This window comes from Balaenoptera borealis (assembly GCF_965194805.1).
Source record: "Balaenoptera borealis genome assembly, chromosome: 2".
NCBI classification, from domain to species: domain Eukaryota; kingdom Metazoa; phylum Chordata; class Mammalia; order Artiodactyla; family Balaenopteridae; genus Balaenoptera; species Balaenoptera borealis.
The window spans coordinates 13856669-13884049 of NC_138867.1; the positions used below are offsets into that span (position 1 = coordinate 13856669).

General features: G+C 41.1%; 1 protein-coding gene and 1 long non-coding RNA gene across 4 annotated transcripts in view; one reads left to right on the plus strand and one right to left on the minus strand.

Moving 5' to 3' along the window:
* FBXL7 (F-box and leucine rich repeat protein 7) overlaps nucleotides 1–27381 on the plus strand; it is a 419994-nt gene that overhangs the window by 74051 nt on the left and 318562 nt on the right. The gene's annotated exons all lie outside the window — the stretch shown is intronic.
* On the minus strand, nucleotides 7561–27376 carry LOC309623438. The gene is made up of 2 exons (XR_014241386.1): nucleotides 27051–27376; nucleotides 7561–26741 (listed from the first exon to the last, which is right to left on the minus strand). It is a non-coding gene; the product is annotated as an uncharacterized lncRNA (long non-coding RNA).

Consider the following 27381-nt stretch of genomic DNA (forward strand, 5'->3'; position numbering starts at 1 on the left):
GTGTGTGTGTACTTTGCCTTTTCTGTGAAATATGAAATACATCTAGAGTTTGATTCTTGGATGATTCCCCACAAGAGGATTAAAAATCACATGAAAGACAGTTATCTTCTTGGAGTTTTGTTGGTTCTTTTCAGTTATAACAGCTTTCTGTTTTGAATGATCAGAAAAGACATATGCTTTTGCATTAGAGGAACCTATGGTTAGCCTCATTATTTTAGGTTAGCTGTTTCTTTCTTGGTGGCTTCATATTTTAAGTCTGTGATAATAACTGAGTATTGCTTTACTTTAAAATACAGTTTTTGTTTCTTTGTCCTTAGTATTTGGACTGCTTAGCTGAACATTTCATCTCCTATGAAGAATGGCTGGTAACTATAGCTATCATTTTCTTACGTCTTGCACTTCAGTTGTTTTCAAGCTGGCATGCAATAATATAAGTTGAATGAAATATATTAAATATTGTTTATGTCTATTGGGAAATATGGTATAATCTCAGGCTACTTATTTTGTTTCTGTTTTAGCACATCCAATATGCTTGTCTCATTGCACACCAGTCTAGGGGGCAAAGAGCTGCAGTTTTCTACAAAAGAACAACAAGAGACCTATAAACCTATAAATTATTGGCAACTCACATCCCTGGTCTTTTACGATACATTCTCAATTCCCTGCTTTAGTTTGTACCATAAGGTTTTGTGTTTGATTTATATTTTTAAATGGGAACTGGGTTTAGTGGTTTATTAAATAATGTCAAAAATAATGTTTGTCAGAGAAATTCTTAATATCATATTTTCTTTTAGGCATTAAAATTGGTTTATGGCTCACTACTTTCATAGCAACATGAAAGATGATGACTTTTGAATCTAATGGTTAAAGTTTCATAGTAGGATGATAACATTTAAGTAGCTAGACTTTATAAATACGCAAGAAGCTATATCTTTGGAATGAAGAATAATATTTATGTTGTTAGTGCTTAGTGAATGGCAAAATTCACCAGGCAAAGTTGGTGTAGAGCCCTTGCTTAACTTAACAGCTGGTGTGGATCACTGGCATTTAAGATACATGCCTTTAAAAAGATTGATTTTTTTTTTTTTTTTTGTCCTTAATAACTTGTTGGAACCATAAAGTTTAGATGAGGTAGTTGGCTGTCTGAAGTTTGGTCCATCAGTTAGAAAAATCATTGCCAAGCGTGTATGCATCTCATTACAGTAGTCATCACTACATTTCTGACACTCTGATGATCTGTTTGTCTGACTTTCCTATTATTTTGTAACTACTTTGAGGGCAGGAAGCTTTTTCTGATCATCTTTCTGTCCTGGGCATTTCCTAAACACAGTGGTGTGCATATTAGCAAACATTAAAACATTTTTTAAAAAGTTGAATTGAATTGAAAGAAAACAGTATCCATTCTATTGCCATAAAGGCTTTGTGAAACAAAGCCTCCGAAGTTATGAGATTTTATGTAAAATACTTTGAGAAGCCACCTTGTTGACAGTGTCCCCTGAAAGACTTGCTTCATTTTAATCTGCCCACCATGAAGCCACTTGTGACAAGCGTGACTCACTCGCTCATTCCTCATCCTCCAGTACGTAGCTTCTTCTCATTCCCAGATGCTCTGGCTTCATGTGGTTTCTGATGATGTCATCTCACAAGGCATTCATTTGCTGTATCACAGTATGTGGGTTCTTCAGAAGATTGGCTTCCATCATCCTCATTGGCAGGAGGGCATTTATTTTCTTTCCCTGGCGTATGTGAGCTTCCTGTGGGCATCACTTATCTTCTAAGGAAAGTCAGACAATATGGAAAATATCTATTTGCTACATGACAAAGAGTAATTGGCTCTCCATTAGCTAGCTGCATTGCATCTTCGTTCTGTAAGACTTCTGAAAAAGATGTGTTCTGGGTGACATCATGATTTTCAAATAAATTAAAATGGTTTCTAGCTGTTTTTGTTTTTGCTCTGATTCAAATAATGAAACATTATTAATATGTAAAACATTGTGTGTGTGTATGTGTGTGTGTGTGTTTATAGGCTTAAAGATGTGATAGTTTAGAGGACTTGAGGTCTAAGTATACCCTTTGTTCAGATTTGTTTAAAAATTGTTAAGAAAAAAGAAGCTGGAAGGTCTGGCTAATTATTTTACAAATACAACCTGTTTTCTTTGTCAGCTACCATATGTCTCCAAGGAACTCTGCCTTAGTGCTTTAATCTGTGGTCATGTTTATTCCAAACCCCATATATTATAAAAATAATGATAGGTTATTGGGGTTGATGTCCATGTTTCCTAGCTATAATTATACCCTTATAATCTTGTTTTGAAGAAATTGGTGCTTATGGAGCTGTTTTTCTGCAGCACCTGTGGTTTTTGTCCTTTGGATTCTGTAAGTTGTTTACGGGATGAGTGATCATGGTTGTAATTTGGGCTGTACAGGTGTTTCCCTTGGCTGATAGGAATGCTGTACTTTGTCTGAAGATATACAAATGTTAACTGGCCATCACCCATAACATAAAAGCTTCTTTATTGTACTGGGAAAGTGCCTAGAACTATTCTTGTGAGAATAGAGAAATTTCTGGAACTTTCTGCCAGAAACAGAGAAAATCCTTATATAAAACAGAGGGGTGGAGAACAGCATCTGGGTCATGTTTTGAAATAACTAATGAATTTCTTGAGACAAGACACAACAATGAATTGAAAAAGATCCCCTTTGGGCAATAATTAGGATGTGGTTTCCAGTAGGCAGAGACTTGATCTCTTAAGAAAAACAGTGTTGTTTCTAGACTGAGTCCAGATATCAAAAGGACATCAGTTGGTCGACTGGTCAGCCTTTCGGGTGGTTTTGTGTAAGCCCAGTGGATTTGGAACTTCTGTGTCTTCTTAGGAAAAGTCTAAACAAACTAACCCATAACAGGGGTCTCAGATGTAACTCTGGGAAGTCTGGAGTGCACTAAATACTCTAAATGCATCATACAGTACTTTCAGCATCAGACCCCTCATGAGATTTTCATGCCCCTCATGATGTTGCAAGAGATCCAAAGTTACTTTCATAATTTAAGCAGGAAATAGCACAATCACCATATGTTTAGAAGGAAAATTGATACAATTCCAATCCAATATGAAGCAAGCACAGGTGTACTAATTCTGCAAAACAAACATGTTCAACTTTTCTTGTCCCATCTTATTCCCCTCTGAAATTTTTTTTTAAGTTTGGTGGTTGAATTAACTTGGAATGTTTTGAAATTGGCTAAATGTTTATGTATGATTTTGTCATCCATGACATAGAACATCTTGATGAAAAATAAACGACTCAGCTGCTTTAGGCATTCACTGTTTCCAAGTGAGTTACATGTTTGTCATCAAATAGATACATATAGATATACAGCTGTTGCCAAAAAGTGCAGTGTATTAGTTTGGTGAGATTGAACAGTGTCACATTCTTCAGCATTTTCATCTTTTCAGATTCTGGGTCTTAATGTCTTTAGGCTTAGAGGTTCCTACCTGCATGTGGGAGGGTTACAGTATGAAACAGGAAAGCAGTGGTATTCCTCATTTCATGAAAAGATATAGGAAGAGGTTTTATACCTCATTACTTATGTGTAACCACATTCAAGTTAAGACTCCCCCCTGCCGCCCAACCCCTGCCAGCAGTATTTGGCCATAAGCAGTATGGGAAGTAGATTTCTTCAGGGGAATTTGAATATTTTACCGTTGGGCTCTGTGAATAATTGGTATCCTAGGGGGATGTAGGACTCCAGGATGCTGCTTCTCCCACAGGCTATAATTTGTCCATTAATATGTGGCTTTAGAATATAGCCTGTAATTCCTTATCCAGAAAAACAACATGTCTGAAGGGAAATAATGAAAGTTATAAAACACAGATGCTTCCCTAAGCTAACCAAAATTGCTTAACAAAAGGGCAAGAAATCATATTTCACAATAAAGCATTTCTAGTCTCTTTATTATTATGTCACAGTGTGTTCCTAGTTACTGCTGCTGCATAACAAATCACCTTAAAACTTAGTGGCTTAAAACAACAGACATCGTTTTAGGATCTCTTTTAGTTTTTGTGGGTCAGGAATTTGGGAAGGCTTAGGCAGATTGGTTCTGGGGCCAAGCGGTGGCTGAAGCTGGAACATTAGGGCTGGAGCAGTTCTGGACGAGGCTGGCCTCTCTCTTTCTCTCTGTCTGTCTGTCTGTCTGTCTCTCCCTAGGGTCAGGGCCTCTCCTTGTGGTATCTCCACATGGGCTTCTTTGAGCTTCCTCACAAAATGGCAGTCTCAGAGCAGTCAGTCTGCTTACATGGTAGAGAAAGTTCTCAAGAGTGGTTTATTCCAGTGAACAAGGTGGAAGCAGTGTTACCTTTCACAACCTACTCTCAGTGGTCATGCAGTGTCGCTTCCCACCAGGATTGAAGAGGAGGGGAATTAGACGCCACCACTTGATAGGGTCTAGAGGGCATGTGGATATAATGTGTCATCCTTTTTGGAAAAATACAGGGTCTTCGTTTCTCTGCGAGGGCTTTCTCTAGTTGTGGCAAGCGGGGGCCACTCTTCATCACGGTGCGCGGGCCTCTCACTATCGCGGCCTCTCTTGTTGCGGAGCACAGGCTCCAGACACGCAGGCTCAGTAGTTGTGGCTCACGGGCCCAGCTGCTCCGTGGCATGAGAGATCTTCCCAGACCAGGGCTCGAACCCGTGTCCCCTGCATTGGCAAGCAGATTCTCAACCACTGTGCCACCAGGGAAGCCCCCTACTTTTCTTTATAGTTACTTAAAAACATAGTTTTAGTCTCTGTTCCTGGGTAAGCAAACGGAGAAGCCATCCTTTTACAATCTTTGAACAAGTCTTAGAGTATTTAACTCCTTTCTTTTGTAATAGGCAAGTGCCAGGCTGTGCCTACCTGGGGGAAAATAACTGAAGGCAACATGAACATAAACCTCAGGGTCAGTGGGTGTCAGAGGTGCTAGAATAGGAAAGGCAGCTAATGAGGATCCTAAGAATCTCACAAATGGCCCTTCCTGTGTGTGTCTCGAGCCCACGATGAGTCTCTTGGCTGCTCATGGTCTATCTCGGGTGTCCAGGTGAGCAGTCAGGAGTCTGAGAGAATGTCTCAGCGACACTTACAGATGCAGCAGTGTGTTTAAATACATGGCTAGAAGGAGAAACGGCAGACAGGAGGGTGGAGTCCTGGGGTAGTCCTGCTTTGAGCTGGCAAGGTGACGCAGCAAAGGAAGGTCTCTTCAAGATTACAAGTGATGCCAACCCCTAATCATGGTTGAAAAGTTCCAGCATCCAGGGACACGTGCCACTAGCTGATGGGCACAGCATTCTTGCTTCCTCACACGTAACCAAGGTCACACTTTAATGGGCATCATATCTGAAAAATCCTCAAAAATCATAGGAGAGGCCACTTCAACATATTGACCAATTTTACCTTGATGCACACTGAGTATAACATTGGGCGTATCAAGTATCATTTGTAATGATCAGCATCAGCAATTTCCCTACTGAAACATTCACTGGCTATTGTTTATTATTTCAAATTAACCTAGAGAAAGCAGCCTCTAGGGCTTGTCTGGAACCAATGTAGCCATTTTTACCAGCTTTATGGGACCCCATCTCTCTGTTGTGGAAACTTCTCCCAGATTAAAACACTTAAGACTCCTCAACAGTCTGTCCCTTTTCAGCTGGAAGACTCTCAGACTTTGGTGTTATAAATAGAAACTCTTTTGCCTGTTTGCCTACTTTCCTCCTTCCCTCCCTCCCTCCTTGTGTTTGTTTATGTGCTTGTGTGAGCATTTATGGGTGTAGTACGCCTGTGTGTGAATTTATGGGGTGGGAAGAAGGCATGAAGGGTGGGAAAACAAGATTGTTTCTGACAAATACCCAGCTCCCTCCCTGAAAGCCCACGTCTCACAAGGCTGACATAATCCCTCTTCACACAGGCTTGCTCACTCCTTATGTTACTAACCGGGGTTCCTGGCCTTCCCCAATCAATAGAAACTGATTAGAGGCCAGACAAGAAATTCAGGCAAGGCTTTATTGGGGCCCCTGCTGCAGCAAGGGGGAGGGAGAACAAACAACAGGTTCCGTTGCTTGCTTGCTCCCTGAGGGGAGAAGAGCTTGTTCCTTATATGGGGTGAGGATAGGGGTGTGTCCAGGGGTCGGGCTGCAGGGGTGGCTTAGGTGGTTTGCCCACCCCTTTGGTGGTCTTCAGTGCAGGGAGCGTGTACAGGATCCTGCTTTTGCTCTGGGGCTCTTCAGAAGTGGCAGTTGGGCTCTTTTGGTCTTTTTATATCTTTTTGGTTCAGAATTTGCCCCAACTGTGCATGCCTGTTATTTTTAGTCCCTTATAGTTTCTTTGTATTTTGTTGCTCAAGGAGAGGTTTGTCCAGGTGCAAGAACTGCAGCACTTCAGCAAAGGGTCCCAGGTCCCAGCCTGTCTCACCTAACACTAAAATATATTCCAGCTAGATGAGAGATCGAAATGCGTACACTGAAAATTGAAGAGGTATTAGAAGAATGTCAGCATGAATTGTTTTCTACTCTGAAATCTAATTGAATGATATTAGGATATACTGAAAGCATACAGGAAATGATGAATAAATTTGACCATCTGTGTTCTTCTATGTAGGAAAAGAGGAAGGAGAAATCTGTATGTTCATACAAAGGTAACTGACATGGGTATCACTCCACACATGTGAAATTATGCCTCACATGCTATTCTGTAACCTAATTTCATTCAATAGCGTCATTGACAGATTTCCATGTCAATAAATGCATCACATTTTTATTTATTTATGGCTGTGTTGGGTCTTCGTTTCTGTGCGAGGGCTTTCTCTAGTTGCGGCAAGCGGGGGCCACTCTTCATCGCGGTGCGCGGGCCTCTCACTATCGCGGCCTTTCTTGTTGCGGAGCACAGGCTCCAGACGCGCAGGCTCAGTAGTTGTGGCTCACGGGCCTAGTTGCTCCGCGGCATGTGGAATCTTCCCAGACCAGGGCTCGAACCTGTGTCCCCTGCATTGGCAGGCAGATTCTCAACCACTGTGCCACCAGGGAAGCCCAATGCATCACATTTTAATGTTTGTATAATCTTCCTTTGGATGTAAGTGACAATTTACTTAACCATTTCTGTATTATTCTCTTTTTCTTAGAAACGATTAGATGCACAGCCTTAGGAATAAACGTTTTCAACTTGTGCAGTTCTTAGGCTAAATTCTGAGAAGTCTTCTTGGGTTAAAGACTATGCTCCTATTAAATTTTGATACATGTTGTCAAATTGGCCTCACACATGGTGACCAGCTTCCCCTCTTACTGAGTGCTGCAGAGTCCTTGTTGCCTGCCTCATCCCACAAATATGGTTTGGTCAATCTTTTCAAATCTTTTATGGTCTCACTAACACACACAATTTCTTCTTATTTTCATTTTCATTTTTATTATTACCACTGAGATGGAACATTTTCATATGTTCACTAACCACTTGTATGTTTTCTTTGCTAAATAGCCTAATCTTGCTATTATTATGTTGGAGCTTTTATTCTCAAGTATTACATGGTAACTGTTCTTTGTCCATAAAATGTGTTATTCATATTTTTTGTAGTTTTCTTAAAAGTCTTTCAACTTTCTATATGGTATTTTTAGGGTGAGTTTCTTTTTTTTTTTTTTCGTTTTTCTTTTCCTATTTCATTTCTTCTTGCATGTGCCTTATTCTGAGTTTTTCTCTCTCTTTCCTCTTTTTGCTGCATAGAAGTTCTACCTTATTATTAGGTCTCCCTTATGCCTCATTTCCGTTAGGATTTCTCTAATCCAGAGCAGAAAAGCTTTTACACTTGTGTTCTTTTAAGCACCTCTTCAGTTTTCAGTTTATGCATTTTAATGATTCATTTGTCTGAAATATATTTTAGTGGAAGGAGTGAGGTCAGATCTAGTCTCATTATTTTTTTCTAAATTGTTCAATAGTTGTCCCAAAATATTAGTTGAAGCATTTGTAAGAGGGACGGGGTGGGTGTGCGTGCAGCCATTTGCGTGCCTGTGATCGCGAGACCATTACTGTGAGACCCTGAGCGCAGCAGTTAGGGGTCCCTCTTTGCCAACAGTCAGCTCGCAGTGGTCCTCGCGGTGGCAGAGAGTGCGGTGAGAGGTGGATCGGGGCCGGCGGGTGAGCTGGGGGACCCAGGGACAGGCTGAGGGCTGTGTCCTGCAGAGCCTCCGAGCCCTCGCCAGGCCACCCACTGGCCAGCCCAGGCCTTGAAGCAGCAGTGAACCTCTCCCCCATCCTCACCTCTGTGACCTAACGGCAGTGGCAGTCTCTATGAGTCCATGGAGGCCTCAGCGACTGGAGTTAAGGTAACAGCTTTAACCAGCTTTGGTCTCTCCATTCGAGTTTCAAAAATTGGTCCAGCTTCCATCAGTTTTCTATCCCTAGGAGGTGTCCAGAGGTCAGGGTTAAGTTGCAAGGACACTGCACATCGTTACTTCAGGTCCACCTCTGTGATGGGGCTCTTCTTAAAGAAGGGCAATTGTTGTGAGCTGGGAATTCACCTGATGGGTATTTGCTACCACATGTATTCCTGTTGATCCTGTGCAAATGAGTCTCTCCAGCTTACTTGTCAGAACAGAGAGTAACATTTGTTTTGGTGGAGGTTTACGAGAACATGGTGACCTGACCGAGACCTGACCTCAAGAACAGAGGATCTGACACCGAGAAGTTTGCAACCACTAATCACACCCCTCCCTCACCTTTCCTATAAAAGGGCGTTGCTGAAAGCTTTCGGGGAGTTTCGGGTTTTTAAGGCACGAGCCACCCATCTCCTTGCATGGCCCTACAATAAACCTTTCTCTGTTCCATACTCCAACGTTTGGTTATTGTTTGGTTATTGTTTGGCCTCACTGTGTGTTGGGCACACGGACTTGTGTTGGAGAACACATTCACCTTTCCTCCTGTTGGTTCGAAATGCCACCCTTACAAGGGACTGAATGTCCATGCAACTTTGAGTTTATTTTTAAACCCTTGGGTATTTCTCATTGCTTTTGGGACGAAGACTTCTGTCCTTAATGGGTTTTGAAAGTCTTGCATGATCTTCTTTCTGCCCATACCTTGTCACCGCCTGCTATGCGCCCCAGCATGTGAGCCTTTTTAACTCCTAAACACATTATGCTCCTTTTTTCTTGGGGCCTCTGCACAGGCCGTTCCCTCTGTCTGAGATTTTCTGGACCCAGATTCCTCTTTCACCTTCAGTTACCTCTTAATTATCAAGGGAGGCCTTCCTTGATTTCCAATCTTAGGTTGAGTTTTTTTCTGTCTTTTATTTCACTTTCACAGAACTATATTCATTTCCTTTAGAGTCTTCAGTTATAAACTATACATCTGTAAGTGTGAAGCTTTGATTAGTACCTCCCTCCCTCAGTGGGCTGGAAACTTCACTGTGTCAGGACTCTGCCTGATTTTGCTTATACTTATATCCTCATTGCCAGCCACATGGTTGCATTTAACAGAGATTTCTTGGATGCCAAATGAGTAGATGAATGTATAGGTAGACATTCTTTCTACGACTCTTCTATGGGTATTAGATGTTATTGCCCGAGTATGTATATAAGACATAATGAGAAGTTCTGGGCTAAAGTCGATCTCTGGGATACCTTTGAAAAAGGGATTTGTGGTCAGGTCTGCCTGGGTCTTGAAATCTCCTTTGATTTTCAAGCCTGAGTCAGATGCAGATAAATTCCTGCCCTTTTTCTGCCTCTTGAACCGGATGTGGTAATGAGGTTTCCTGGGGTCCAGGATGCTCTGGGATTGCCCGGTTCTTGAGGGTCTCTGTCCAGGCTTATGAATCCCGTGATAGATGTCCTGGTTGCTGATGCTGGACTTCAGCCAGAAGTAGTGAACTTCCTGGTCTCCTGGTTTTCCCTGGGGGTTGGGGGAGAAAGAATGATCATCGAAGAATTCTGTCTTTATCCCGGGACCAAACTGCAATGCACTGAAACCATTTGATTGAAAAATCCAGGCTCCTGGGAGGATGTTTAATGCCTATGAGAAAAATTTTTCTTTTCTTTTTTTTTTTCACATCTTTGTTGGAGTATACATGCTTTACCATGTCGTGTTAGCTTCTGCTGTACAACAAAGTGAATCAGCTATATGTATACATATGTCCCCATATCCCCTCCCTCTTTTGCCCACAGCCATATGCTATTAAACCAGTTGGTTCTGTGAAGTCATGAACACAGGTGTAGCCAAGCTTCCAAGTGGAATCCCTTTGAGCCACACCACTGTAGGGTACCAAAACAATCAGATACATTTCTTTAAAAAGATTCTGTGTTTTGTACTTAATTAGATTATGATTCCTCCCTCTTCTTAATTTAAAATGTGTATCTGTGTTTAGTAGTGGGGTTGAGGAGTTGAAGGGTTGCCCCTTGTGAGATTTAACAACTTCTAACATACCAAAAGGAAGGGAGTGCGTTTGTAATTTTTACTAGATAAATGAAAAGACTGAAAAGTATAATGAGGCCAAACCATGAACCTATTTGTACCACATGGTAACTCATTGTCTTTGCTTGTAGAGAGAGAGAGAGAGAGAGAGGAGAACAGTTAAGTGAATTATAGAAATGGTAAGATTTAGGAATGATGAAAAGTTGGAGAAGCCCAGGTTATTGTTAGTTCATGTGATTTCCCCAGGGATATAGAAGCCACCTGTTTACATGGAAAATTTGCCCTCTGAGATATTTTTCAGAGCAAAGAGGATAAGTGTTCACACTTAAAAGTTACACTTCAAAACTATCAATCGTTGTTGTTAGCGAATTTACCATACTATAAGCATAATTGTGGAAGTTAGACTTTTAAGCCTCGTTTACCTTTGGGTGTTATTGGTGGAGAAGACTGTGGATTGTGTGCCTAAGATATGTTGATAAGAAGAGGGAAAATTTGTATTCACTTTTCTTCCATCGAAGGTTCAGATAGCATTCGTTATACCTCCATCAGGTTGCCTAAGCTGTGCCTTATAAATCCTGGTGAGTTGTTAAAACTGATGTAGTTTTGTGCTAGAGTTGTATCACGTTAAGTATTTCTTGTCAAACTCACTGGTATGCATTACACGTGAGCGTGTATCTTATTAAATCTAAATCCAGTTCTTGCTCCAGGCTGGTCACCCAAATGTGATCTTGTTTTTAATTGTGAAATGCCAATGAATGGCTGTTCTGGAGGAAGCTCCCCTTCGGCTTGTTTTAAAGTGGATGATGTAAAAATGATTAACTGAGGAACCAAGAAAATATGTGAAACTACAAGGCCTGGAGCCAGTCTCCTAAGTTAGATCCCAATAAGCCCTTACAAATATGTGCTGTCATTGCAAAGCTCATTTTTCCAAGCTAGAGTCTAATGTTAGAGTCTAGCTAAGAACTTTTCTTTTTCTGTGTTTGCTCTCTGCAGAATCTGGGGGATATTAAGATTGATGAAGGAATCAGAGCTTGAGGTTTGGGAGCCAATCGCACTTCTGGGCGATGACAAATCACGCCTTAGTTCCCTTCCTTTATTATATTTATCCTCTCTCTCTCTCCCTGCCTCCCTCCCTCCCTCTTTCTCCATCTCTCTCTTCCTCTTCTCTTTCCTTTTCCAAAGCACAACATGATAGGTTGGAATGGAAGCCCATAATTTTCACGAAGCATTTCCTATGTTAACCTTTGGATGGAAAGCTGAAAACAGAGTTACTGCTTTTGGGCCCTTTACCAGGAAGCTATGGTGGGGAAACCTCTCCTTCCTAGTCTTGGTTGGCATCAGACCTCTAGCTCATGTTCCAAAAGACAATTTACCATTTCATTCAAAGTGAAAACAATAAAGAATTTTCCACAACCCAGATTTAACATCATCATACATCTTGATTTTACTTTCTAAGTAATGGGGTCTTTCAGCTCTCCATCTAAACCACACCAAGCAGTCAGCCTGAACTGTCGAATCCATTCATGGCTATAAACTATCTTGGTAGTTTGTAAACTTCTCTGGCCACTGGCTTTCACAAAGAGAGCCATCTGAAGAACTTCAGTAAAATAGGGACTATTTAAGTTTTCTTTTTTTGCCATTTCTCTTGTGCATGTTTGCACCAGAGAAGAGAATACCAGGGCAGACATTTGGTGAGATTTCTGGAGGTGTCATAAGTTCTGTCTGTTTCTCTCCATCTTCCCTGTCACTGCCTAAGCCAGCGATAATCCTCTCCCACTAGAATTTCACTAGACCCCCAGTGCTTTCATTCTGAACCTCCCTAGTTCATTCACTATCCAGCAGCTAGAATCGTCTTTCAGAGCAAAGATCTGTCATTTTCCCACTGGAAAACCATCCAGTGATTTCCTAATTCATATGGATAGACTCACTAAAGCCAAATTCTTTATTATTGCCTCTGGATACCGCATGATTTGCCCCTTCCCTACCTTTCCCCAGTTCCTGGAACACAGCTGGCCAATTCCAAGGTCAGGTCCTTTGTAGATCCCAAATCCTTGGCCTGAAGTGGGCTAGTCTCTTCTCTTTGCATGGCCCACTCCAGGGACCTTTAGATTTCAGATCAAAGATTCCCAACTCAGCAAAGCCTTCTATGATCCCTCTATCTAATAAGCTCCCCTTCATTTTATTCATTAGTACCCTGTGCATTTCCTCCAGGTACTTGGTTGGTTTTCAAATTCTGTGTGTATTTATTTGTATTTCCTAATTATGTCCTCTGCCTCCCTGGAGGTGGGGATCTGGTTTGCTTTATTCACTGTTGTAAATCTCAGCTTTGGCATGGTGTCTGGTACAGAGGATGCATGGCCATGGTTTAAGTGTCTTGTAAGTTAGGTACAGGCATTGTCCCATTTTACAAATGACGAAACTGAGGTACAGTGAAGTTAAATAATTTCTTCAGAGTCCCAGAGCTAGTAGGAGATAAAAACACAATTTGTTGAACATTAATTGAATGAATGAATGAATGTATCTTTATTCATCTAACATGTGCCTTCTAGAGATAATAGTTTCAGAGATTAAAAAAGAAAATCTGAGAATGGGTCAGCTGAAAGGAAAAGTCATTAAATAGCGTGTTTTCTTAGCTAAGGTGAAAGCTCTTCTCATCCTTTCATTCCCCCATCCCCAGCTGTTTAGCATATGTTTTTGTTTTCCAAACATTTTTTTGGTTCCTAAAAACTCTCTGAATTCTGGGATCCTTGACAAAGCCTCACTGTTATGCCAGGTTGAAACTCAGTCACCCATATTTGCTCATTTTGCATCAGATTTACTGTCCAGCAGAGGCAAAACTGAGGTCACTGAGTTAAAACTAGACTCCTACTTTACAGCATTATGTCTGGTGTAATGCTGAATTCAAAGATTTATTATTCAGTGTTGATAGGCTGTGGAGAGACCATCATGTGATTTATTTACTGTCAGAACTAAATGGTCAAGTTTTTCAACTGAATGCTATTATTCCCCAAATAAGTTATCACTTTAAAAAAGATTTTAGGCTGATTTTACTACACATTTTATAGTATTGATGTGTAAATCCGTGACTCTGGGCATTACAGAAAAACTGTGGCACAAGACAAAATTAGTGTTATAATCTCAACTCAGTAATGGTTTATGTGCACGAAGATGGATATATATATATACATAAAGTCATATGTATACGATTTTGCTCCCAGTTGTAAAATGTCTCTCTGACCTCTATCCCTGTTAGGTTTCCATGCTAAACCATGGAATAATTACTTAAATATGAGTTTTTGAAGGCCAGTGCCATCAGAACCTCCCTTTGTTTAAACTTTGAAGATTTTAGTTCAATTTCTTTCCTTTTAAAACTCAATTATCTCCTTTTTCCTCTTTCTTTTGATATTGTTAATCTGTTGCCTCTTTATTCTTCATATGGAAATCATTGAACTACTGTGGATCACAAAAACCCCTTTCCTAACGGAAATTTCAAAAGGTTTCTTATTGTAAGTAATGGAATTACTTGTAAAATATATTCAGTGAGAAAGAAGGATGAATATATAAACAGAAGAATAGCAAGACACCCCACGTTCTTGACGCAGACACCCAGTAGCCTTGGGTATTAGTAAGCAGCCCATTTGCACCTGTGTTCCTGGGTGGACACGGTACATGGGATGTGGGGAGCCTGGTGCTGAGTATTTGCACTTAAAGAGCCTGGATAAGTTGCATTATTTCCCTATTAATTCTTTAAATCAGAAGGAATGGCTTTGGAAGCTATCCTTAAAGAAACCTGGAAGACAGGGTACCTTCTGGTGGTAGTAGAGTCCGGCCAACATGTGGCCCAAGTAGCTGTTTTTGTTTTCTGAACATCCCTGTAGGGTTTCCCAAGCCAGCCTTGGGCTCAGCCAGCGAGTCCTCTGTGCTGTCATCAGAGGTGATGACGCGCTGAAGAGATGCAGACGGCGGCTGTGGACCCTGCAGCCACGTGTTCAAGGGCCTTCTTCATCTGCTCTACAGCGAATGAGTAGGACTGTGAAGAATTGGCTAAAACTGGATCCTCTGCGTTTAAAAAAGGAACCAAGATTGGTACTTCATTCACCATCCTGAGGCCATGCCATGTTTTTTTCTTAAAGGATTGATCTCTCTTTACAACATGTTTTAAGTTGTCTTTGACCTTGAGAGACAACAGTGGTATATAGACATGTGTGGAAGAGGCAAGTGGAGGGGAGGGAAGCCATTGAGTCCCAGATGAACCTGATCTCTAGGGTGAAGAGGAAAAATAAGAGCGCTTGAGAATCCCACAGGCATGGGGAGAGTGCTAAGAGGGAGACAGATGTGTATGGCAGGAACTGGAGTCCGTTTTCTGGTTGCTTCTTGGTGCAGGCACGATTCAGAGAACCTTCCATCTTCAACTGCTCAGACATGCAGGCTAGGCAACGTTTACCCTTCTGAACACTTGAGAAGATCATCTGGGTGTCACCTGTGACTGTTACACCTGCCTCACCCTGACTGTCCAATCACAAATTCCTGGTGTTTCTACTGGACTCACATCTCTCAGATCCATTCATCTCTCTGCACCCACCACTGCTACTTTCAGTAACATCTTTCTAAGCAGTCTCACTGCCTCCAGTTGTACCCTCTTTGGTCCATTCTCCACATGGCAGCTCAGTCTACCTTTCTGCACCTGATATGCCCCTCTGCTTGTTCAAACCCTTCAAAGGGGCCTCACTGCTCCCTGGATGTAGTTCAGTTTTCCCACCAGAATCTGTGAGATTTCAAGATTCATGACCATCTCCCACCTCCTTCCCTTCCTTCACCTTCTCTGGCCCCACTAGATTATCTGTGGTTCCTGAATGCTCCGTGTTCTCTTTTGCATCTGGATCCTTCACTCTGCTTGGGATGTGCTCTCACCATTATCTAAATTTCCAGATCACCTTATTCCCCCAGCCAAGTCTGAACTAGGTGGACATATGGTGAACTCCGGAGCACCTTGTCTTTATTCCTGGCATTTGTAGAGAGGATTACGTTGATTGGGTTAGTCCTTCATGAACTGTAAATGTCTTGAGAGCAGAGGTGCTGCTGCTCTTAGGTTCCCAGCTCCTAATGTCTGGTTGTTAAAGCAGGGACCAAGTCAGTGTCTGTGGTATAAAGTAGTGAGTCAGATAGCTTTGTTTGGGGAAATGCTTCTAGTTAACAGTTGTATTATTGTTTTACTTCCTGCCTCTTTTCCCATTTGTCTTTACAGCATGAAGAATTCTGTAAAGAAGGCAGATTTTTAATTGTGTGAGTGAGTTTTGGACCACATTGACCACAGCTTGCCCTTTTTATTCCCTTAGTATGTCAAAGACTCGAATCTGGTTTTTCTGAGGCTCAGCGTCTCCCCCGACCTGAATGACTGAGACACCATTTTTTCCATAAGTAGAAGCAGGTTGTGATAGCTCTTGGTTAAGACTGGAGAATTGGGACTTCCCTGGTGGTCCAATGGTTAAGACTGTGTGCTCCCAATGCAGGGGGCGCGGGTCTGATCCCTGGTCAGGGGACTAGATCCCGCATGCTGCAACTAAGACCCGGCACAGCCAAAAAACAAACAAACAAGAAGACTGGAGACTTTTACAGGTCATGGGGCAAGCCATTAAAGTGCAAATTTCACCTTAAAAAATGGAAATAATTTCCTTGTTTAGGACTAGGACAAAGGGGGAAGCTCAGAGTAGCGGAAGCCTTAGGAGTAGACCAGAGTTGACTCTGGAAGTGTCAGCTTCCATTTCTCTCTCCACTTGGCAGGTCCAGGAGCTCAATGACATCAGTCCCCTTTGGCCCAGACCTTGTAATGTGAGTCTTGAGATTTGTGAGAAATGAGATTGGCCCCCTACTTAGCCATCTGCCTACTGTGGAAGGAGGGCCTTCTGAAGGCCACTGCACTGAAGGCATCTCAGAGATTCATAGAAATATTTGGACTCAGTAGGTGCTCATTGACCGCCTACTGTGTCCATGCCCTGAGGAAATTGGGGCTCAGAGAACCTAAATGGCTTAGCTAGAAAATTCTAGAACGTGGACTAGACTCTAGGTCTTCTTTCTGTTCATCCTCTGCTCCAATTTGATATAGTCCACCTCCAAACTTCATAGTTGTCCTTTTAATTTATGGTGGCTCAGGATTACAGAGAAAAGGTGGACCTGGTTCTGCTCTGGGATGGCATTGCACTGTGACCCTGGGAAAGTTAAACTTCTCTGCTCTGATTCTCTCACCTTGGGAATGAAGATAATAAGGCTTGGTTCATAAGCTTGTTGTGAAGATTAAATTAGATTTTGTATATAAAATCCCTAGTACACTGCCTGAAACCATCACAGATATTCTTTCCTCCTATGTTTAGAATGCCTAAAATCCACACTATTTAGCCATTTAATTTCAGGCTCCTCATGTAAAATATGGGTGCCCCTGAAAGCTTTGTGGTAATGGTGTGTTATTTGCCCCTGCATATGTTTTATAGTAACTGATTTGGAGACCTCAATCATCAGAGGGAAGAGAACATCTGTCTACCCATTTAGTCCAAGCCCTTAGTCTTTGTATTTTCGCTTTCTACATAGATTAAGAAACTGAAATTCTATTAAGTGAAGAAAGTCAAACAAAGACAAATATTGTATGATATCGCTTATATGTGGAATCTAAAAAAAAAAAAAAAGATACAAATGAACTTATTTATAAAACAGAAACAGACCCACAGACATAGAAAACAAACTTATGGTTATCAAAGGGGAAGGTGGGGGGAAGGGATAATTTAGGAATTTGGGATTAAAATATATACACTACTGTATATAAAATAGGTAAACAACAAGGACCTGCTATATAGCACAGGGACCTATACTCAGTATCATGTAATAACCTATAATGGAAAAGAACCTGAAAAAGAATATGGAGATATATATATATATATATATATATATATATGAATATGAGTAATATATATGTATATGTATAACTGAATCACTTTGCTGTACACTTGAAACTAACACACTGTAAATTAACTATACTTTAATTAAAAAAAAAACACTGAAATTCTACTCCTAACATTTAGCTCAGCTTAACCACATAGAAGGAAAAAAAATTATCAGTGAGAGATTATTTTATTATTTGGAGAAATTTACAACTAATGCTGTACTTACTTCACATTTTAGCCTGGAGCTAAAAGTTTCTTTGTACTTGAAAACGAAAAAGAAAAAGAATGCTGATGAACGACAGACTCCAGGATAAATTATGCATATTCAAACCCAAGGGAAGTGTCTTCCACATTATGCTGCTGCATGAGTATAATTATCTTGAATGCTGGGAAGTATTCAAGGATAAGCAGTAAAACCATTCTCCTTATAGGACAACAATACAAGCAAACATTTGAAATTTTAGAGCCTTTCAAATGAAAAATGACTGACTGAAGACTAGTTAGCTGCAGTAGAATCCAGCTGGTGAACATTTGCTTACCACTGTGTTCCCTTATGTGGCCCTTCCTCTCTCCCACTTCCTCCAAATACTTCTGTCACTTGCCTCTTCTTTGGAAATAAGCAGACCTTAGTCTTTCTGTGCTCTGCGTGGAATTCTCATTAAGTTTTCTGACACAAAGATTTAGGTTAGAAATTAATAAGCTGATTTTCCCAAGAGTTATGTAAGAAGTTAAATAGCATAGGAGATGGACTTAAAGATGTACAGCTTTGGTTGTTGTTTATTTAATTAGTATAACAAATATTTTTATGCTTATTGGAGGTTTGTGAATTTTCTCTCTTTAGGCTAAATATATGTTATTTCTCTAAACATGTTCGTTGGTAGCTCACTATGACACCGTATGCTGTAGAGGAGAATTCAGTATGTGGGACTCTATCTTGGGCACCATCCAATGAAATTTAGTTACCTCATGCTGATCACCACCCTTTTAGTGTAATCCCCTAGAAATGTTTATAATTAGGTCGAACCATGTCAAGTGGTTGACTTTTGACTCTTTTTTTCCCTACAAAAATGGTGGTTTTTTGGTAACTTATGCAATATTAAAGATCCAGTCAACTGATTTTTTTCCTTAAGCTAAATTATGTTGTCTGATGCCATAATATGTTCTATATACATAAGACACTTAATATTTAGTTGTTGATGGGTTAGTGGGCCTGAGTTGATTTAGTGAGACTGATTAGGTAGGTTGTAAGGCATTTGCGTCCACCTCTACACCATGCAGTGAACATAAAACATCATGAGGCTGAGATGGCTGAGCTGGAGGTTTAATGTCTTGGTTGTATATAAAGGGAGGACATATTATGGGTCAAGGAGGTGAAGAATTTCGTAAGGCATTTGAAAAGTAAACAGTTGAAAAGGTTAAAAGTGTATCTGTTCTGATCTTGGGAGGTCAAGCTAGTAAACTTAACATCCACTCTTTGAAATGGTGTTTCTAGTCCTTCCTTGGCGTTGAAGGAGGTAGATTTTGCACGAAGGATGGGACTGCTCATAAGCCATCACCAGACAGTCTATATTCCTAATGCGTGTAATTCAGAGACAGGAACAGGAGCGTGGATTGCCATTCCCAGCTCACACTGGGGATGGAGAGGAACGGTGCAGCGCATCTGTGGGCTCTGCCTTGGATAAAGAAGCTGAGGATGGGCTTAAGGGACCCATAGAGACTGATGCTTGAGAAGGGGCAGGTCCAAAATAGAGACTCACAGGTGGCCGTGGACATGTTCCAGAATTCCGGTTTTCAAAATTTTAGACCGACCATAATAATCTGTACTGTGGCACACTATATTCCAGCTGCTGCTGACAAAAATGCCAGACTCTCTTCTTTGCATATTACAAAAGTTCTCGATTGCAACAGAAATGCTGCGTCTCTCCTCTAATTCTCTGTGTCCATCTGCATCACTAACTTTAGTTACTTGGTTATGCTTCTGCACGAATGTGCACACACTAATGTAGAATCTTGGTCAGTCTTTACATTTAAAAAATAGAACTGCATGTGACAAAGAAGTCCACTGTGACCTTCTTGTTTTCATTTCCCATTTTCTAGAACATTGTCTAGAAAGTAGACTAAAGCAGTAAACGTTTCCTGAGGGTGTAGTTTTTTTGCCACCTACAGTGTATGAGAGGCTGTGATCCCAGGGTGTGTTAAGAAGATAGGAATGCCAGTGCAGTGAGAAAGTCTACATAAAAACAAATTGGTATATTCCTGTGATGGCTGTAAATATCTGTTGTGATTATTACATTTTAAGTGCCAAATGACTGTAAATGGTACCAAGTGGGGAGGGGCCCCCGAGACCTGGAGAAGGCTGTTGTGGAAGAGTTGATAATAGATAAGGGTCATGTTTAGGAAGGGAAGAGACGCCATTCTAGGCTAGCAAAAGCATGAAAACAAGGCACGAAGTGAGTTTGGGGAGTTATAGGCAGATCGAATTGGCCAATACAGGGACAAAAGAACCACTTAGAGAGACCTAGTCTGAATTCTTTATACTGATTATTACTGCAAAATAAATTGGACAAAGTGCTGATCTAGGACCTTAATTTTGAAGTATCGATTTACACTCTTGGAACATTATTAACGGGTAGCATTTACTGAGCGCTTACTATGGGCCAAGCATAGAACTAGGTGCTTTATAGGTATTAATTCACCACTCTGGGACCTCATTTTATAAATAAGGCCACTGAGACAGAGTTAAGTATCTTTTCAAAGTCAAGGAGGTGATAAATGACAAGGGATTCAAATCCAAGTGCACTGATTCCTGCCTTTGGGCTTTTCCCCAAGAGCCTGTAATAAAAATCTAAGGGAATATAGTGTGGTGACCAAGGTCACTAATGCCTGGTGCTTTCATTTGCAAGCTTTGGGAAGATTACACAATCTATGCCTTAGTTTTCTTGTGTGGACCATGGGGATAGTAACATGGGTCCTATCTCACAGGGTGGCCGTGAGGATTCAGTAGAATAACGGGATGTCAGAACGTGCTCGGCAGGGGCTGGCTGCCATGAGAGAGTGGGGAGTACTCAGCCCTAATCTTCCTGCAGAACAGAAGAAGCAGTGGAGGCTCACAAATACGAACTGTTTGTTCAAGTACAAAGTTGGGATTAGAATGAAGCCCTCTTGTCTGAAAGAACAAGGGGTCTTGTCTCAACCCTTGCTAAATCAGGATGTGTGGTCATGCCAAAGTGGCTGAGGATTGCTTTTGAAATAATAAGAAAAAGACATTTTAAGGTCAATTCTGATGCTTGTGGATGAACAAATTATTTAATTTTGTGTAATAGGAAGATACGTGTGTTTGTGTGTACAGAGTGCTTGTTTTGTTTTGTTAATAAATAGGCAACTAATTATTCAGAAGTAGTCACTAATTCTTCACTTCTGTATTTTTAAATATGTGTTTCCCTACATTAAAATAAAGATGGATTCAACTTTCAAATACTCACAAAATTTTATATACGATATGTTGCTATTCCTAAACGACTTTTGTATGCTGAATTTATTCAACAACATACAAACAGTCTTGATGATTATCCGTTATCTCAAAATCCCTTTTTGATGGCCCTCCTTGATTTCAGAGACACCAAGAAATCAGGCTCCAGGGGCAAGGCCAGCCCCTCTGCTGGCCTGGCCACCCTACCCATCCAGTGGCAAGAGAGGGTTGGGCTGGAGGTGGGCAAAGCTGGTGAGGCTAAATATCTGACTTCCCTTGCAGCACAGGGGCAAGGGAGGGTGACCAGACTCCCATTCTAGATGCTGACTAAGTTCCACGCAGAGATGAGAATGTCAAGGGCTGCCCTAGTAAATGCCCAGGCCTTGGTACCAGTGTCTACTCAGGTGCATCATCTCTAGGATCTTACTCTCACTCTCTCCTCAGGGAGAAAAGGGCCACTTCCTCTCAGCACCCACCCTCTCTTCCTACTGCCTCCCAAGGCTCTCATCCACTAAGCAGGATCAGAGGGGCAGTGCAAACATGGACCTTCCCCTATCCCCATCCCAGCAATGTGGGTACAGATTTCCCCCCAACAGGGCCAGCTCCTTGAGTTTTCTGCCCTGTGTTCAAAAGGGCCCCATGCTTGGTTTGTTGCTCTGCTGTTGCCCTCTTGAAATTCCTAATCATTTTGTTTTGTTTTGTTTTGTTTTTTGTTTTGGCTGCACCGCACAGCCTTCGGGATCTTAGTTCCCCACCAGGGATTGAACCCGCACCCCCTGCAGTGGAAGCTCGGAGTCTTAACCACTGGACCGCCAGGGAAGTCCCAATCATTTCTTAATAAGGGCCCTACATTTTCGTTTTGCTCTGGGGCCCACAGATGATGTATCCAGCCCGTGCTGCCTCCTAACATGCTCCTTGACTTCTGTATATTTACTTTCAAAGGCAAGTTCAAGGATACAGTAGGTAAGAAAGGAGCAGACTGCTTCTGTTAATTTAAGGAGAAGTGGACTTGCTGGGATAAAAAAGGTTTAAATCGTATCAAGGCTTTTTGATGTGCATGTTGCCGGATACTTTAAAGTCCTTGTATCTGTTTATTCTTGCAGCCATGCAATGGATATTCTCACTCAAACCATTTTGCAAACGCATGGACTATAAGTGGTATCTTCTTGTTTTGTTTTGTCTCTTTATGAGCAAGTTAGACTATGTTTCAGCTTCTATTCCACCACTTGTGTTTCTTCGGTGAATAGCCTATTGTCATCTTTTTTAGCAACTTATATGCTAGTCTTAGTGTCTTTCAAGTGATTCCTATGAGTTCTTTGGAGAATAAAGACATTTGCCCCTTGTGATTTTTTTCCCCCAAAGGGTTGTTTGGCTTCAATTACATTTGTTGCTATTTGTTTGTTTTTCTTATACGGAAGTTTGAAATTTTTATATGGTTGAATGTCCTGATAATTTTCTTTGTACTTTCTTCTGTTGGTTTTAGGTTAATAGGCTTATAACCTTCTAGAAATTTGATAAATATTTAGTTCTGTTTTTTTTGAATTTATATCTTGTGAGTTTTATACTTTGTTTTTTGAGTAAGATGAGGATATGATTTTTTAAAAAATAGATACCTAATTGTCCCAGTACCAGTTATTAATTCTTCCTTCTTCACTGATTTTCAGGGTTACTTTTCTGTCTTCACTGTTTATATACGAATTTATTTCTGGGCTCTCCATTCTGTTCCACTGGTATTTCTGATTTAATTGGTGTACCTTTATATGCCATAAATGGTGTAGGACTGGTCCATTTCAAAATCCTTGCAAGTTTTGCACACATTTAATTATTACACCATTTATGGATATGATTGGATATTTCACCATATCCAAACGGTAAAATAAAAGCATAATAAACTTGCCCTCAAAAATATTGCAATATACAAAGCAACATTTAAAAAAAATCAGCATTGTTTCCTTCCTGTCAAATACTGTAAATAAATGAAACCTTCTTTTGATGGCAAATACTGTGGTAAATCAAAGCACTGTCTAATGAATTCAGATTAAGTTCTGTGGTCTTCAGACACTTGCCAGCCTTCAAAAGAAAGTAAAATGGGGACTTTTCAAAAAGAAAAAAAAAAAGCATCCCCTTTCTCTACCTCCAAATAATTTTATTTTCTGGTCTATTCTCAGGTATCTGTTTTTCTCTTAACCACTGTCAGATTTAAGTAGTTTTCCTATGGATTTAAAGGATACAAGTGGCATTTTTTAAAAATGTTCAACATTCAGACTCTTTACTAAATCATTGTCTCATACTGATCTATGTTAAATTTATTTTTCTGTACTTGATTCTTTGTATTTTGAAAACTTGCTAGTTTTATAATTTGGATAAACTAAAAAGGCAAAGTCTGTGTTTACCTGATAGCTACTACCTTGTTCATTCAACAGGTCTGTATCGAGGGTCTTCAAGTAGCTGGCACTGTGGGTAGCAGTGATCTCCACAGACAGAGTCCTTCTCTGGGGAACCCTCAGGGTGCATTCCGGGAGGAGGGCAGTTGCTCCTCTCACACAGAGTCTCATGGGCCGTAATAGAGAGTTTGGGCTTAAGCCAGAACCCAATGGGAAACTGTTAAGGGGTTTAAACTGGGCTGGTGATACGATCTGGTGATGTGTGTATCATCGTCTATGACACCTCAAGAAGATGGGGAAGGAGGGGTAAAAAGGGCAGAGGGGGAAGACAGGGCAAAATATTTAATTCCATCTCTTTACTGTAAAAGATAGAAATCTGGAGGCAGGCAAGATTATTCTGCCCGTCTCACACCATACATCTGAAAACATTTCCTTAGCTGTCATCACACTGAGAAAAACAGTACCATCACAAATGCCTGAAATGTTTACGTTTTATTTAAATAAGTGAAGGCCCTGTAAGTTGCATTCCAACAAAGTCTTTATGAACATACTCGTATCATAAACATCCCCTAGAATTTCCATCGGGGTTCCACAAAATGTATTCGATTTTTAGGATGAGTATAATAATTTTACAAGAAGGTGAATGAAGAACGGCCTGGAGTAGAGGAAGACATTGATGCACAGCTTGAAATGTCAGATCCCCGTGACCTGTTCTTCCTTCAGACAAAATGGGATAGTCAGAATGTCCCTGTCACCTTCACGGATGAAGCGATGCCTTTGTACTAGAAGAATTTGGGACAAGAATTCTAGGGAGTTTTACAGTTATTAATCAAGTATCTGTACGTCCAGAAAGAGAATGAAGTAAAGGAACAACAGCTACTGGTGGAGTATTTGATCTATTTTGGCTAAAAGGCAAAGCTGTTATATTTTCAAAAGAGAGGAGAGATTAGCTCCTAAGTTGCTATATTCAAGAACTATTCTAGTTTCAGGCAGGATTTATTTTGCTTAACGTTTCTTGTTTTATGGAAGCCAGACGTTTCGCTTCACTGGCCCCTGCAAACCTTAAGTTAGGTTATGACCGCAATTTATATGATAAAAGGGCTGTAAATGCAAAATTTAGGGAGAGCGATTTTTTTAAATGCATAAAGCTTTGCAAAATACAACACAGATTGTAGGTGGAAGCTGAATTAAAGTTTTTAAAAGAAGAAAGACCTACCAAGTCATCTGTTCCTTGCCCAGAGCAAATTAAACTATTTCACAGGGTCTGGAAGCCTTATCAAATTTATCATGTGGCTATATATACAGCTTCTTATTTTTACTTGGTTGTGCTTTTTTAAAAGTTACAATTCATCACTGTTAAAATAATTACTTTATGCTTATTCCACCTTTCACAGAGTCAGTCTCTACAGGAAAAAATTGCAGCATATTTTTTTCACGTAGAAAAAATATCTTTAGGATGATTTTTTTTTTTTCTTTTTTTTCTTTCTTTTTTTTTTGGCTGCACCAAGTGGCTTGCAGGATCCTAGTTCCCGGACCAGGGATAGAACCCAGGCCCTTGCACTGAAAACGCAGAGTCCTAACCACTGGACTGCCAGGGAATTCCCAATTTTTTTTTCTTGAATTCTAAGTTTTATCTTTGTTAAGCATACATTTCTGCAATTCCAACATTGATCACCAGGTGCAGCAGACAGACTCTTCCTTTGTTTCTTATTGGTTCACATAACAGAAATCCAGTAGCAGGGTGAGCGTCAGGACCGATTCGAACTGATTTGTGTCTTGGGGATGTTCTTACCTGATTTCTTTCTGTCTTTCTGCTTTGCTGCATGCATCTTCATGGTAAGGTGGATGCTCCTTTTTGATACAGTATGGTTGCTAACAACTCCTAGGGTTATAATCCAGAGAGAGAGAGCACCTTTTTCCCTACCATTGACTACTTTGGCCATTTAACTGCCCCTCTGTATCTGCCTAGTCAATCACTGGTCAGTGAGGATAGGCTCATGTTGATTGGCTTAAGACAGGCAGAGCTCCCTGCTGGAGACAGAGGTGAATTCACTGTCACCCAGTCATGAGAGAGCTACACAAAGGCAGGGGGATGGAATGGATTCAGGGTGGGGGCAATCACTGCACTCAATGTACTGCTTTGGCCTCTCCTCCCTTCCAGTTCTGATTTAGAAGGATTCTGGCTATCTGTGAAGTACTCTGTTGCTGCCATTCATATTTTCTCAGTTGCTTTGTGCTCAGAGACGCCTATTGGCAGAAGTGGTTGCCTCTCCTCCTATGAAATAGATTGGTGGCTTCCCACTGTGGTTCCAAGGGAGCTTTCTCCCAACCCAAGGAAGGTGGAAGAGGTAGGAGGAGAAGAATGATACTCTTAGGGAGCATGGCAGGTAATAAAATTGGGTCTTTCATTTGGGCACTAAGAAAGATCACACTGGACATGCAAGGTCAGAAGTCACACGCCCAAAGGGAAGACATGGCAGTGAAATAACCCAGGAAATTTTTATATATAAGTTCTATATATATATATATATATATATATATAAAATTTCTATTCAGTTGAGGAAGGAGGAAGTTGGTTAACAACTCTAGCTCTTCCACTTGACCTTTAACTTTTAGGGTCCTGGTTTGTGGTTGTAAAGTGGTTTTTAGTTTTGCTAGAGGGTTGGTAACTTTTTGAGTCAAGGAGGACTAGAGAATGTGGGAGTGGAAAGGGATCTTGAAGACGACCTCCTCCGATATTCCTCTCCCCCGTCTGATATGCCGCGCTGATTGTTGCTGAAAAGTCTTGAGTAGCTTCAGGACCGCCCAGCTAGTCAGGGAGTAAGTGTGGATCCGAGCTATGAATTCTGGTTTCTTCACTTAAGTGATTTCTTAACGGTATTTAGTGCCTGTGTCTTCTCTGTGGCAGGAAAACCTGCTTGCTGTAATCTTCTTTGCCAAGCAGGGCTGTTTGGATCTTTCTTAATTCCCTTTACAGAATTTTGACAATAGACTTCTGCTCATGACTTTCTAATTAATGGGCCGTGTGGGATGGGAAACATAATAAGATCCTAAGATTGGCTTGTATTAAACAAGATTAAGATCTGGAAGTATAGCCCTTTTTTTCTCCTTTCACCAATGGTAGACTTACTGCTTATGTGTGAAAGGAGGAGAGTCAATGCCTTTTAAGATTTATTATTCAGAATTTCCACGAATTTGGATAGATCATCACAGATAATTAAGGTAAACACAAATAAACATGCTTTGTATAAAATCCCTAAAATCAATGAGTGGCTATAGGGTACAAAGGTCTGTAATTGTCAGACACAGACTGGGTTTGGGTCCCCTAAAGCCACAAAATATTGCTGCCTGTCCCTTTACAACGCTTTCTGTTGAAAGGTGAAGTTGGTATTTTCTCCACTCTTTCCCTGTCCTCAATGTCCTGCAGTAACGTAACCTCTGTCACCAAGCTGGCTTGATTATGGAATTGTGTTGGACATGGTGTCTGGCACACGGGATGTTGAATGAATGAGTGGGTGAATCAAGAAGAGGCACTGGGCTTCCTGGTGGCGCAGTGGTTGGGAGGCTGCCTGCCAGTGCAGGGGACAGGGGTTCGAGCCCTGGTCTGGGAGGATCCCACATGCCGCAGAGCAACTGGGCCTGTGCGCCACAACTGCTGAGCCTGTGCGTCTGGAGCCTGTGCTCCGCAACAAGAGAGGCCGCGACGGTGAGAGGCCCGCGCACCGCGATGAAGAGTGGCCCCCACTTGCCACAACTAGAGAAAGCCCTCGCACTGAAAAGAAGACCCAACACAGCCAAAAATAAATTAATTAATTCAAAAAAAAAAAAAAAAAGAAGAGGCACTTACTTACAACTTTATTGTCACTTGAGCCTCTTGATGCCAGGAAACAAGCATGTGGCTTTGAATTTGCCCTCAGATCCTGCGGAAACAGCCTTGAACTTCAAAAAGAACTCTTGTCTTTCCCTGCCCATCTGGATTAAGCCAGGCACGGTCTTCTTCATGATCTTTGGGACATAGCAGTCCTTCAGAACTTTGGAGGAAAATCATCGGTGCAAATTGTAGTGAGGCTGTTATTAGCATGAAGCTGTCTTGTGAATGACTTGCAGTATGGTGGAAATTCTTGTGCCGACGCACTACCCTTTCGCCTGTCCGTGCTCTGATCCTCTCATTACTCTGC